The 12,948-nt window shown below is 43.8% G+C and overlaps 1 long non-coding RNA gene across 1 annotated transcript; it reads right to left on the bottom strand.

Annotated features, from left to right (window-relative positions):
• Positions 1-1,268: 1,268 nt before the first annotated feature.
• LOC142603010 (uncharacterized) lies at positions 1,269-4,698 on the bottom strand. The gene is made up of 3 exons (XR_012836881.1): positions 4,665-4,698; positions 3,825-3,985; positions 1,269-1,675 (listed from the first exon to the last, which is right to left on the bottom strand). It is a non-coding gene; the product is annotated as an uncharacterized LOC142603010 (long non-coding RNA).
• Between the last annotated feature and the right edge of the window lie 8,250 nt (positions 4,699-12,948).

The raw sequence follows: 12,948 nt of genomic DNA, 5'->3' as shown, positions 1-12,948 counted from the left end.
CATCGCATTAGCCCCTAGCAGGGATGATTTTAGCAAGGACACTTGCAAAGCTCGATTATAGCCAGCCAGCAAATGCTCTCCCTCCTGGGTTTTGCTGATTGTTGGTATGGGGGGAGGGTTTTTTTCTAAATTTTCTTGCTGTTCAAGAGTTTCCAATAAACTAGGGCACATTCTAAAACTCAGTTAAAGCCTAGAAAGAGAGTGCAGGAGAGAGGTGAAAGGGCACTGGGATTAGCTCACTTCTGCTAGTGCTTGTGGTTTTGAACAGGTCAGATATCCACATAACTGGTTTTCCCCCTCCTCCTACTGATCTCTTACTGGTTCTACACTGGACCTGTGCTCTGCCAGTGGAGGTGCCCTGAGCAGGACGTGCTGCAGGGACAGGAAGGGAGGACGATGCCATGCGTGAGGCAGAAGAGAGGTCTGCACACCAGACTTGCTGGTATAGCAAAGCACTGCAAGTCACACAAAGTTCTGTGGCATCTGAAGAGCTAGCTGTAAGAGAAGCAAAGAAACCGCACTGGTTTTACTCCTGCTACTGCTCTTTCAAAGTTTCTAGCTGTGAGCATGTAGGTAGCCAGTCTGCATTGCTCATTCTGAGCTCCTGTGTGGTGAATGGGGACAGCAGGAACCTTTGCCAACTGTTGGCTAGTGGCAGAAAGGATGTTTTTAGTGGTTAAGGCGTAAGACAGGTAGCAGAGACCAGGCTTCCATCCTGGGCGTTGTTACTGGTAAACTGTGTGTGAACAAATCCCTCAGGGCAAAATTTTCATTGCCCTGCCCTTCTGAAAATCAGGCCACGAGTTGCGTAAATATGGGTGTAGGTACCTAGCAGTCGGCAGCCAGGTTGGAACATTTTTGGCTTTAATCCCTGTGCCTGAGTTACCTCATTTATAAAATGGGGATAATTCTCTGCTACCTCGAGGGATGCTCTGAAGCACAACTCTACTGATGCTGGTAAAGCATGTCCCAGCTCGCTGGATAGCTAGTCTTCTACACTTGACAGAAATTGGATATGGCAGAGCTGAACAAGTGCTCTTGGTGTGGTTTTCTCTGCTGCCACTGGACAGCCTTTGAGTCACAATTTCCGTCCCGTCCCCCTCTCCCCCCCGCTCCCTGCAGTGAGACAGAGTGGACTAGATGCACTCTTGGCATTGCCACAGTTCCATGTTGCAGCTTCAAAAAAACCCAAGTGTTCCAATAGCTCTGCCCCTGCCTGTCCCTGCTGCAGGGTACCCTGACTGGCAATAGGATGTGCATCTTTCCCCCTGGGAACAGAGATAAGACTTGCCAGGACACTCTGTAGGGTGACTACAGAAGCTCCTCATGTTAGGAACAAATTGTGTTTATATCTTCTCAAGTTTATGCAATTTGCTTGCTTGTAGCATGAACTCAGCATCTCTGCAGTGGGACCAGCTGGATGTAGAAGCCAAACAGAAGAGCAAATTGATTCAGAATAGCTCTGGATTTGGACACTCTTCTTCTGGGATGAAAGAGTCTCTTCCTCTCCTTGGCATGAGCTGTAGATAACAGGAAGCATTCCCATCAATTTCCCATATAGACAAATCCTTAATTCATCCCATGATTTCCACATCATTTTCATAGTCAGCAGCAAGTCACTCCAATAGAACTGTGCTCCATCTTCCCTTTCCCCAGCACGCTGTCTCAGATGGTCCTAGGAGAAACATAGATGATGCATCGTTTTATACCAAGAAACATATTTTTATATTTCAAAAATTCTAATGCGAGAAGATTCTTATTTGCACAACGCTGGCAGAAAAAAATATCTCAAAATCTTGCACTTAGAGTCACTTCCCAATTTAAATCATAACACACAGACAATAAGACTTTTTAATTGAAAAGGAACTGGCTGCTTGGTTTTCATCTTCTGTCCTGTTGGAAACTAAAGCGTAGAGGAAATCTTGAGAGAAGCGTGTTATCCTAGGATTCCCTCTTTGGCCTCATCCTTGGGCTGAGGTGATTTAAGCTTGGGTGCCTATCTTCAATTACAGCTGCTCTGTCTTCAGAGTTTCAACCCTCTCCATAATGACAAATGAACCTCCATGCCCACCTTTGCACCCAACTGGTTTCATATCAGGTAGTTTCACTGCCCACACATTGGTTAGATAAAAGAGGAGTCTTCGGCTCTTTTGCAATCCTCACCTCCTCAGAAACCTTCTGCAATCTGCATTGTCTTGAATAAAAGGTGAGCTAAAAGATGAGTGGGATACTTCATTATAACCTCTGGCTGTGCAATGAGTCACACCTGTGATTTTGAAATGCAAAATAATAAATTAAGAGGGCAGTAGTGAGATTGAGCTGACAACCCGATAATAAAAATACTGGGCAACTTGTCAACTTCAGCTGAGTAACCAAAGAAGGACACTTTCTGCCAAGCACAGGCAAATGAATGGCTCTCTTTGCTGTGCTGTTGTCATGTTGTGGCCAACAGCAATGTTTAGTGGTTCAATAAAATGTAAACACTGACTATATTTTCTAGAAAAAACTTCTCTTTTTGTCTTCATGGAGAAGGATGGTTGGTATCTAGGTTTCTGAAGTAAGGAATAAGAGCTGCAATTCTTGGCCTTGTCTTATATTTGTCCCAATGCAAAAATCTCTATGACTCAGTTTACCTAAATATAGACGACTTTATAAATGGGGTTTAGAAAAGTTTAATTACTATTAGTCTGATTCTCAGAGGGAAGGCACTGATAAATATTCTTTAAATTTATTTATTTATCATCATATACAGTCATTTCACTGCAGCTGTCAAACTAACTGTCACACTCTTAATTTACTTCATTTGCTCAGTAGTACAAGACTGTGGTGTGGGGCAGGCTCGCTACGCTGAGCCAACTCAGTGTACACAACGCCGCAAAGCTGTAATGCACTGTATTGCCAATAACTCAAGACACAACTCTATGAACTAGCTTTGCGGAAGAAGGAACAGCAAAATGCCATCCTCCCACCATCATCTGGGTTCAAAACATCCTTTACATGACGATGCCTTTTTCAGAAAACAAAAAAGAAAAAAAGAAAAAAAACAACCTGACTGGTAGGGAATCAGAATTCGGGTAGAAAACAATGTCCTTCCCCATGGAAGGAACAAAAAAAGGAACAGACTTGTCACCAACGTGTCTTATCCTTTGGGTGATTATATGAATAGGTATTTGCTACCAGGAAAGTCAGGCTCCTCTGCTGTTCTGGGCAAAGAGCTGACTCTCTTTGTCTGCGAGGGGGAGGAATGCTCTTGGTGTTTCTTTGCAGAAAGGTGGGGCTGCAGCTGCGTAACTAAAGTGTTCGCGTGGAAGTATGGCATGACCCAAAATTGTCGTCAGGACAAAAACTTTCTCCAAACAGAAAACTTCTTGATGGAGTAAAATCCCTACTGAAATCATATACAGAAAGCTACTCTCAGTAGCAAGGTGGGATAGCTCCTACCACAATCACAAGATTTCTGATCTTCAGAGTAAAAGATGAAGTTTTAAAAAAAAAAATCTGCAGATTTTTTTCTCTTTTCCTTTCATTCCAATAAATATGCTGATGGGGTATGGACATTTTGGTGTGAGGCAGAATCCCTGTATTGCTTGTAACTGAGCAAAGTACGGGGTGTTTTAATTCTTGGATGCTCTAAGCAGGAACTCTTGGCCTTTGAGCATTGCTGATACAAAACAAAGCACTGGAGTTTTCACCCATCACTACAATTGCGCATTTAGTTTCATGATGTGACATCTTGGCTGAGCCTGCGTATACTATAACATCTGAAATGACGACATTTCCAGCCAATGGGATAGCAATGATTGAACTGCCAAGGACGTACGTACCCATTTGGACCAGCTGTGAGCTGGAGGACAGTTCATGGGAGCGCATGGGTGATTTCGTTGGGAGTGTGAGCACCTCTGACCCAATCAGCACTATCCCACTGGTCATTTTTCTGTCTTCAGTTTCAGAGTTTGTTAGCATTTGGCTTGCTGGGCACTGGATACTGCAATGACAGAGACAGATCTAAATTGCATCTAGTTGGCAAGTGGACCATGCCATTTTTAGCAGGAAGTATATCTTTTTATATTGCAGCAAGATAATTGATGTATTACCGTAGATCAGCACTGTCTTGAGGGATTTGGCGCCATGGGACAGGCTGTACCCCAGTGTCATTCACAACCTCATGTTCATATTACATTCTGTAACAGTACATGCCTGCATCTATACTTTATAAAAACAGCTCCAGGTCAAGATACCAAATTGATCTTGAAGGAAGTGAAACTGGCACTTAGAGGAAAGACACAAAGAAAGAGTTTGGGCCATCTTGGCCATACAATAGTGATGGAAAGGTGAACAGTATAGACATTGCTTGCTATATCAGATACCTGGCACTGCTCAGCCTTGACTCTGCCCTGTCATTTTACCTAGAAACCTTAACAGTAGTTCTGAACCCTGCCTGGATGATCATCCCCACTTCCCCAAGCATGTACATGGATTTAATCCAGTGGGACATAGAAAAGCCAGTCAGACACATGTCCGCAGTGAACAACCCCTCAGAAGGTGTCACGGCTACTATTGCAGCCTGTTACCTTTAACCCCTTGGACTGAATGACTGTGTACTTATTTACAACCAGGGGCATCCACCAGCATGACCAGAGAGAGTCTTGAAGTCATACTCTTACCTACGCAGTGAGACATCTCTGTTTCTCCACTGCTCCTGCCTGCCAGGGAATGCATAGATAAAGCAAGATGTTACCTTCTGTCACCAAGGACGATGTGCTGTTATTAGTCAATAGCTGTTGGCAAGCCCTGAAGGCTGGACATGCTTCTCATTTTAGCAACCTGGACTGAACATGGAAAGCACCTGGGTACTGTGGCAACAAGGGTTGTAAACAAATAGAGACTTGACTGGGAGTTGCTGCAACAATCCTGCACATAGCACAGGAGTTTAAATGAGATACAAAGCAAGGCACCTCCTATTACCAAAGAAAACTCAAGCCACCATTTGTCACTGTTTCCAGTGACAACACACCCAGGCAAGAGACAGTTTGGGATGGAGGATTCGCTGGGCCTGATGCAATGTTCTCACCCTGGGATCAGATTAGTCCTAACCCAGGATCTTATGCAAATCCAAGGCTGAAGGAAGCTAGAGAATGAAATAAGAGAAAATCCCTATGATCAAGGTTGCTGATAAAAGCAACCGCCTCCAGCCGGTGAGCAGCACCGCCCACAGCCTGGCTTCTGGCATGCCAGGCTGGGCAGAGGCTCAGGTGCTAATGACAGTCCAGCATGGTGAGTGCGCCCATCGGGTAAGAGCATAACAGGATGTTGTTCCATCCCACGCACAGAATAGCTCCATCTGAGCAAGCAGGAGGCCATGCCAAAAACGTGGACAGATGCAAACATCTATTACACAACATATGCCGGGAGTCCTGGGGCAGCCGTACTAATCTCTCAGCTGTAATGGCTGTGTGGAGTGGCTGAGTGTAGGCACCGTGCACCCTCCATTTTCCTGGGCTTGCTGGATATCCTCTGTTCAGTGCATTGGACATCTACTTTCTAGTGTGGACAAGATTTGGGAGTTAACAGGGTCTCCATGGTGACTGTGTCACCTACCTGCTTACAGACAGTGCTCACAGAGTGTTTGTTGTGGCACCCATTTAGTGACAAGGGATCTGCTCTAGTTATCCTAATTATTAGGAATGGAACCAGGTCCCACAATTTGTTTCATTTGAGCTGATAAAAGCCATACAAATGGCAGGATCTTCTCTCCCCTGCAGTCAGTGCACAGGGTACATGCTGCAGGGGGTACACATAGAAATAGAAAGCACTGCAGTTGCAGAAACAACATCTACTAAACATTGTGATCCCTGATAATTACTCCTCCTAACCTTCCCTGGTGCCTTACAGATGCTTGATGCCTACTCCGCAAAGCCAACTGCATGTCTACCTGCACAAGTCTCTTGGTATCTGGTATCAACATGACTAAGACTGACTTGCAGGTTCTGTCACTTAACATTCCCAAGAAACTTTCTCCCAAATGGAGTCAAGACACAGGGTTGCAATGGCAGGTATTTTGCCCAATTAAACAAATGAACAGCGCTGTGTTGCTGGTTGACATTTAGAGCACAGCAAAGCAAGACAGATTGGAGGAAGATGTTGCAACCTTGTTTATGCTGGCGATGGATGGGGTTGCGAAAAAGCCCTAAGAGAAAGTAACAAACAAAGGGTGTGTCTTGAAAGGAGGCTGAGTTCAGAAACCTTTGCACAATGTGTAGCCAACACGTGCAAGAGCCAGGTGATTCAGAGCCGCCTTTCCTATGCTCTTGTGACCTAAATCCCCCAACAAAGGGGACTAGTATGTGCAAATACAGCAAGAGCCTCCTGGCCGCTGGATCTGGTGTTTCCAGGAAGAGCTCTTCCTCCTGGTCCTGTTGTACAGAATTGCACACTTAGGTGACACATGGTACATTTTTAGGGTTGTGTTTCAAGCCTCAGATATTGTCTAAGACCATACTCAGGACAGTGGCCCAGTATTTTAATCTTTGTGTGGCTGAGTTTCTTCTAACATAAAGCTGCTCTTTACATTGCCTCTTGTAAGTTGACCCTTGTATGAATATTTTAGATTCTTTCCATTTGTTTTTTGCCAAAATAGGAAACATCTTTTGTTTGCTGGAGAAGCAGAGGGTTAGCAATCCATGCTGAGCATGATGCTTTAAGAAGTCTTCTCTCAGCTCCGGGCCTCTAGAAGAGCGCAGCAGGCAGAATCAGCAGTACCTGTTGGTTACAGGAAGAATGTACTTTGCAACCTCTTTTGAAGCTCCGGGAGCTAAGCGCAGGTGTTCCTCGGTCCTTCATTTCAACCCACAGTATTAATTTCTCTTCCATCTGCTGTCAGAGCTCCTCTGCAGCACAGCTTCACAGAAAAATTTTCTGAGCCCATGTTATTTCCTGGGAGGAGTGTTCATGAGATGACCATGAGTTTTTTAATCCCTTTGGGGACCTCTTGGGAGGTTGGTCAGAGCTTTCTAGCATTATGGACAGCCCTTCTCCCCATCTTGAACGGCGAAGGAGATTGCACAGTGATGCTGACTCAGCGCTACAGAGAGGGGTTGTGTCATGAGGCACTGATGAGGCAAGATGATGCAGTGATGCCATGAGGGTGGAATCTGCATATCCTGCTGGAATAAACAGATGAATGCCAAACCGAGCTCCTCCATCATCTCCTGTGTTCTTAGATGTTTTCACCGTCTTGTTTGTGATTCAGCCTTTTGAGGCACCTGGGATTCATCTGTTTTTTTCCCATTACTGAATCATGTTCTCATTTGCACATTATTCCTTGCCTCAATTTCCACAATCAGTGTGTAGCAGATACCACTGCTCTGCAAGGAAGACAGGTAGAAAAGCACATTTTTACTCCCGAGGATCTCTGCAGCTTTTCTGAGAGACATAAAGTACACTCTCTTCCTTGAACAATATACAGACTATCTAAAATCAGACCACAGCATGGGCAGAGATAGGAACACGGTGTGTAGGAAATACAATATTCAGGTAGGGTGGCCAACGCAGCCCTCAACTGTGTCTTAGTCGCTATAAATCAGCCAGATGTCTCGCAGGCAGAACAGCACAAATAAGATCTCCAGAAAGCACTCAAATACAGAGAAAGAAGAGACTTTATGAATCAGCTCAGTGTGTATTGAGGTCAGTGAGGAGGAAGGCAGAAGAACATTAACATGAGAAGAGTCATTTATTAAAACACTGCAGCCCAGAGAAAGAAGAGGAGGAATTGTTGATTTTGGAGATCATGTGCAACAACTGCCAGACAGGGGAGTTCCCTTCTTCTCTCCTGGAGTATGACCTCCACTCATACTTTAGCTGTTCTGTTTTATATCTATATGTTGTAGCTTCCAAACCCTCAGAGCCAAGTTCCTCTGCAATATTTTTATGTAATGCATTTATTTTAACAGCTTCCCTACATGGACTGTGTGCAGTTCTTTGGGGACAAGGCCATTTTTCAAAGTTAGTGCTGCAGAGACAATAAAAAAGAGTTAAAATAGATTAGAGTTTTGACTCTTACTATATATCAGGGAAATCTTACTGGAAACCTCAGACAGATGCACAGTAAAAAGGCTAAGCATTCTGCTTCTGTGATATATTTGCCTGAAATTGCTAGAAGACTCATATAACTTTTCCCTGTTTGCACTTCAGAAACAGATTGCTTCACTTCTTGATCCAAAGTTTGAGCAGCTCGTGCTTGAAAAACTGCAAACCAAGAGGCACTGGCCGATAATCACGTAATTCTTCTGGTTTTTTATCTTTTTTTCTTTTAGTGTATTTTGACAGCACATAAATCATTGTAGCCTTCCAGATAGTTATAATGGTACAGCTCCACTCCCAAAATTTTAAGGCAAAGTCTTGCAATATGAGGATGGAACATCAGATGAGCCATGGCAGCTATCGCTGTCAGCTCAGCTGACAATAAAAGGAGGTTAAGCTAAATTGTATAGACTGCAAGCCTATATACTGCAAAGTCACACTGGTTTTGTTTATTACGAGCTAAGAGGGAGCACATGGATGGTTACCACAGCTCAGCTGATATATGGTAAATTGTTAAGCTTTTAAGTCTTGAGTCCCTATTTTCTAATTTTGACTTGACACAGGAAATGGAAGACAATAATTAATGAGTGGAAGAGGAGATACAGCTTTACAATAGAGAAAGATGGTGAGATAACCTTATTACATATTTCATTGGATCTTTTACCAAACAGATGATAGACTCATTATAAAGGGTGCAGAGAACAAAGGGAACCTTGACATTTAACGAGATTCTGCTCCGGAAAGCAGCCACAGAATTGGCATGATGGGTTTCCATGACTTTTGTGTTTGGTTTTTTGGGTGAAAGAACAGCTTTGTGTCTTATTAGACCTGCAAAGTGTTGCAATGTGGGAGTTACACTGATTTTGAGTCTGATGAAATTTTGGTCTTGAAGTATGTTTCTGTTTATTTCCACCCCCTCTTTTTTTTTTTTTTTTTTCCTTTTTTTAGTTTCTCTTTTTTCTTTCCTTTTTTTTTTTTTTTCCCCGTGAAGGCCAGGTAGCAGCAGCTTTTCCTCCATTGTTTTCTTTGTTTTGTTATTCTCATTTGTTCACAGGGTAGGGCTGTTTTTCCTGCCATATTGTTGCTGCTTCAGAGCTGCCTACACACAAGCTTATCTCAGCTTAGTTCAACCAGCGTGAACTTTTGCTATTCGATGCTCTTTACCAGCCGTAGAATGTCTTATTCTTGTTCATTTAAAAAACTTTTCTAACCAACCAGAGCTGAAAAAACAGTTCTATTAATACTTAAATATGAGGGTCTGCACACCCTTGTGCCCTGATTTAGTTAAAACTTCTCAAAATGACACTCTCTTAAATTAGTGTGATTTGATATGCACTCGATGCGTCGGAAATATCATACTGGGCTTGTGCAACCTATTGTCTTTGAGTTATATCCTCAGTGAGATATAGTAAAAGCCTTTGCTTTCAGTGAGTCTGGAGAATAAGAATTTAAATGTTTGTAAGCTCAAAGTATTTAAGTGCACTGGCAGAACTGAAAACAGCAACAATACTAGAAAAAGTACACAGGGTGAGACAAAACTGCATCTGGCTCGGTGTCACATCTCCAGATGTGTCTCCTTACGCCGTCTCTCTGGCAGAGCACCCTTGGCAGACTCTGCGGCTCACCGGGCGTCTTCGGGAATGGTCGGTGCTGCCTGGGTGCATTTGGGATCACTTGGAACGTGAGGCATTTTAAACTACTTAAGTCTCATGTAAAAACCTGTAGTTAACACCCAAACAAAAGGCTGCAGTGAGGCCATTTTGCTCCTTCTGAAATGACGTTTCTCAGAATTTGGGTTCAAAGGAAATTGCAACTTTCCGGTTTGATTCAGGAAAACATGAAATGTCAGAATTTTCTGCAGAACAGAGATTTCGGCGTTCATTCAGCTCAGCCAGCAGGTGAGGAGAAGCTTAACAGTAGCACACGGAGTTAGTGGCCACTGCTGTAATCCCTTGAGCAAAGAGCACGTGAGGCTGGAAAGCTCTGAAAGGGAAGTCAGAATGACCCTAACTGAAAACCTTTCCTAAAGGAAACCACATCTGTTCAAGCTGGCATGCAGGACTGTTCTCAGGAGGAGCGAGATGCAAAGTTCAAGGGAACTGCCTGCGAAGACGCACCGTGGCTGCGCTGGGGTTATATAATGAGCCTCGGCGCGAGGAAGCTCTTTGTTCTATTTACAAACCCTGTACTACTGACAAGGAAACTTCAGTGGCTGCCTTCCAAAGACAACAATGAAGAAAGAAAGAAAGGTGGGTTTTTCTTTGTCTTGCAGCTCCCATAAATGCCCTTCTATTCTGAAATGTGATTTTTAAAAATTATTTCCCCCCCCCATGTGTAACCCCATTGCACGTTTTACAAGTGTAATGACAAAGCAATCAAACGTGGGAGCAGTAACGAAGAGTGCATCAAGGAACACTGAGCCTATTTGTTTGAAAATTCCACAGGTGCTGGTTACAGCTTTGAAACACCAAGGTTATTGTGCCTGAAGAATATTGTTTCAGCCACGAAGATGTCAAATACCAGAGAACATTCTTGGATATTACGTGAGATTTAAGTCAGACTCGTTCCTCAAAGACAACCTTATAAACCAGCTTCTCTGATACAAAAGCCCCGAAACCCTGAGAAAGCTCAGGGTGAGACTGGAACACCAAGGGAGAGGATAGAGCAGAGGTCAGAAAATCATGAATAATGCAGACAAAAGGAATAAGGAATGATTAATCAGTGTTTGTTAAAGCACAAGAACACCGATTTTAATTTTTTTAAAAAATCACAATCATTTTTCTGTGCAGCAAAGAGACTTCACTAAGCCAGTCTCTGGGACTCTACCACTCAGACACTTTTCTCTACTCCTCAGTAAATATTTAGACTGAACGGTGTAGAGCTGTAATGTTGTCTGAGAATTAACCCTTGGTACCTGTTACTAAATCCATTCTATATATTTACAGGTGAACAATTTAACTGTAGACTAAAACTGAGCTGCAGTTCTTGTCCTATTCTTGCTATTCAATGAAAAATTTATTCTGTGAGATCCGCATCTTCATCTTTAGCTATTAACAAGTTCCTATTGAATTTCCTAGGTATTTTGGGGAAAAAGGGCATTCATTTGGTAAAAGAACATTACAAAGAACTACAAGGTAGGGATAGCCCTTCTGAATCTTGTTCAAACTCCATTTCAGACATCAGGAGTCCTTTATCTTGGCTCTCTATCTAGGAAAATATTTACCTATTATAATGATCTAATCACAGGAAGGGGCCAGGGCCCTATTTTTCTCATTTGCTTGCCTGTCTCATCGTGGGGTGAGGCTTGATGCAGGGTGTGTACCAGTCCCAGATCCTTGTGCAGAGCTTACAGTTGGTGTTCAACACCAGCAGTGTCAACTGGTGCAATGCTCTGGGTGGCTGTGACAAAGTTCTGGCGCTTTCAAACGCTCGCTTGTGACACTTAGCTTCTCTGTCAGCACCTTGCTACCGCATATGCAGAATGCCCACCTCATCTACACATCTTGGGAGCAGCGCTGACGTAGCTAAAGCAAGGCCAAGTAGCTGCTTGTTCCTACCTGAAGGTAAAGCATGAGTGAAAGGTCTTAATCAGTCTGTTTAGGACAAAGGCAGAACAGGAGAAAGCCTAAATGAAGTCTTGGACTTTCAAAGAGTTGGGTTGGCTGGTTCTGCTGTGTTCCCACAAGCGAAGATGTAAGCTGATTTCTCTGATTGTAATAAGATAGGGTGGGAACGATTATACTCTTAGGCTGCTTGTTTCCTTAAACCCTCCTTGTCTGTAATACTAAATAAAACAAATACTTCAAGGATATAGGTCATTATCCCTGGTCAGCTGCCCAAAGGGAGGGAACAGAGGGTGGTAAACAGCTGACACATGGGTGTAGCCAGCTTTTGATTTAATAGTGGAGAAAAGTGGCATTTTTCAGCCTACGCTCAGGAAGGGTGAGATGTTGAACACGTGAGAAAGGCCTCCAGAAGTTCTGCAAACGCTGGAATTGTGTGGCTGAAATGTAGGCAGGATAATGCAAAGACCAACTGAAAACTATTTCTTTTTTCCCCTGTGGTACGTGTGGGCCTTAAAAATACGGGTGACATCAAACTGCAAGCTTTCCTGAGGTTTTGAAGCCATCTGACCCTTTCTAAAAGCTCTGTGCAGAACAGCTATTTCTAAGTGTACCACTTCATACTCACAGGCTCGGTCTGGAGTGCCAGCCCTTGCTTGGAATGTTACCATGCTCCTGCAGCTGAGGTGGCTGTGGTGGGTCTATAGCATCAAACAAGTAATTGAAGTAGATGTGTCCTGCAAGAGGGAAAAGGATACACATAGGTGGCTCTGACATCTTATGTGCTTGCCAAGGCACCAGCGAGATCCTAAGGTTTCTCCAGTGCAGCCATCTCGTAATATCTATGCACACACTTGATGTTCTCAGATTATTATGCTGAAGGGGGGGGGGAAGATGATGCTCCCCGTGCACGTTTACTCTCAAATTGTCCGCTAGATTAGAAGCAAGCAATTTGGAAGAGAACTATGAGCAATCTGGTTTAGCTCTCTGCAGACATTCCTCTCCAGCCACAAGCAGCTCATGAGCAGCTCGAGCCCATCTACATTGCCAGGGATCTGTCACCTCACTGGCAGCAGGGCTGGGCTGGCTCCTCGGCGATCCAAATTCCCGTTGTGAGGAAATGTGCACATGGGGATGGCTGAGCCCAGGGCTGCTGGGGTGCCTTGCATCGCCTTTGTGTCCCACAAAGGAATGGAGCATCCCATGAGCAGAGATGCTGTTGGTCAAGGTCAAACACATGGGTTATAATCGACCATAAAAGTTCATGATTCAGTCTATAATTATGTGCTATAAGGTATACGGAGCT

This window comes from Balearica regulorum, chromosome 9 (genome assembly GCF_011004875.1).
Source record: "Balearica regulorum gibbericeps isolate bBalReg1 chromosome 9, bBalReg1.pri, whole genome shotgun sequence".
Classification (NCBI taxonomy): Eukaryota; Metazoa; Chordata; class Aves; order Gruiformes; family Gruidae; genus Balearica; species Balearica regulorum.
The sequence above is the reverse complement of the archived record's forward strand: the minus strand, read 5'-3'. Positions and strand labels throughout refer to the sequence as shown.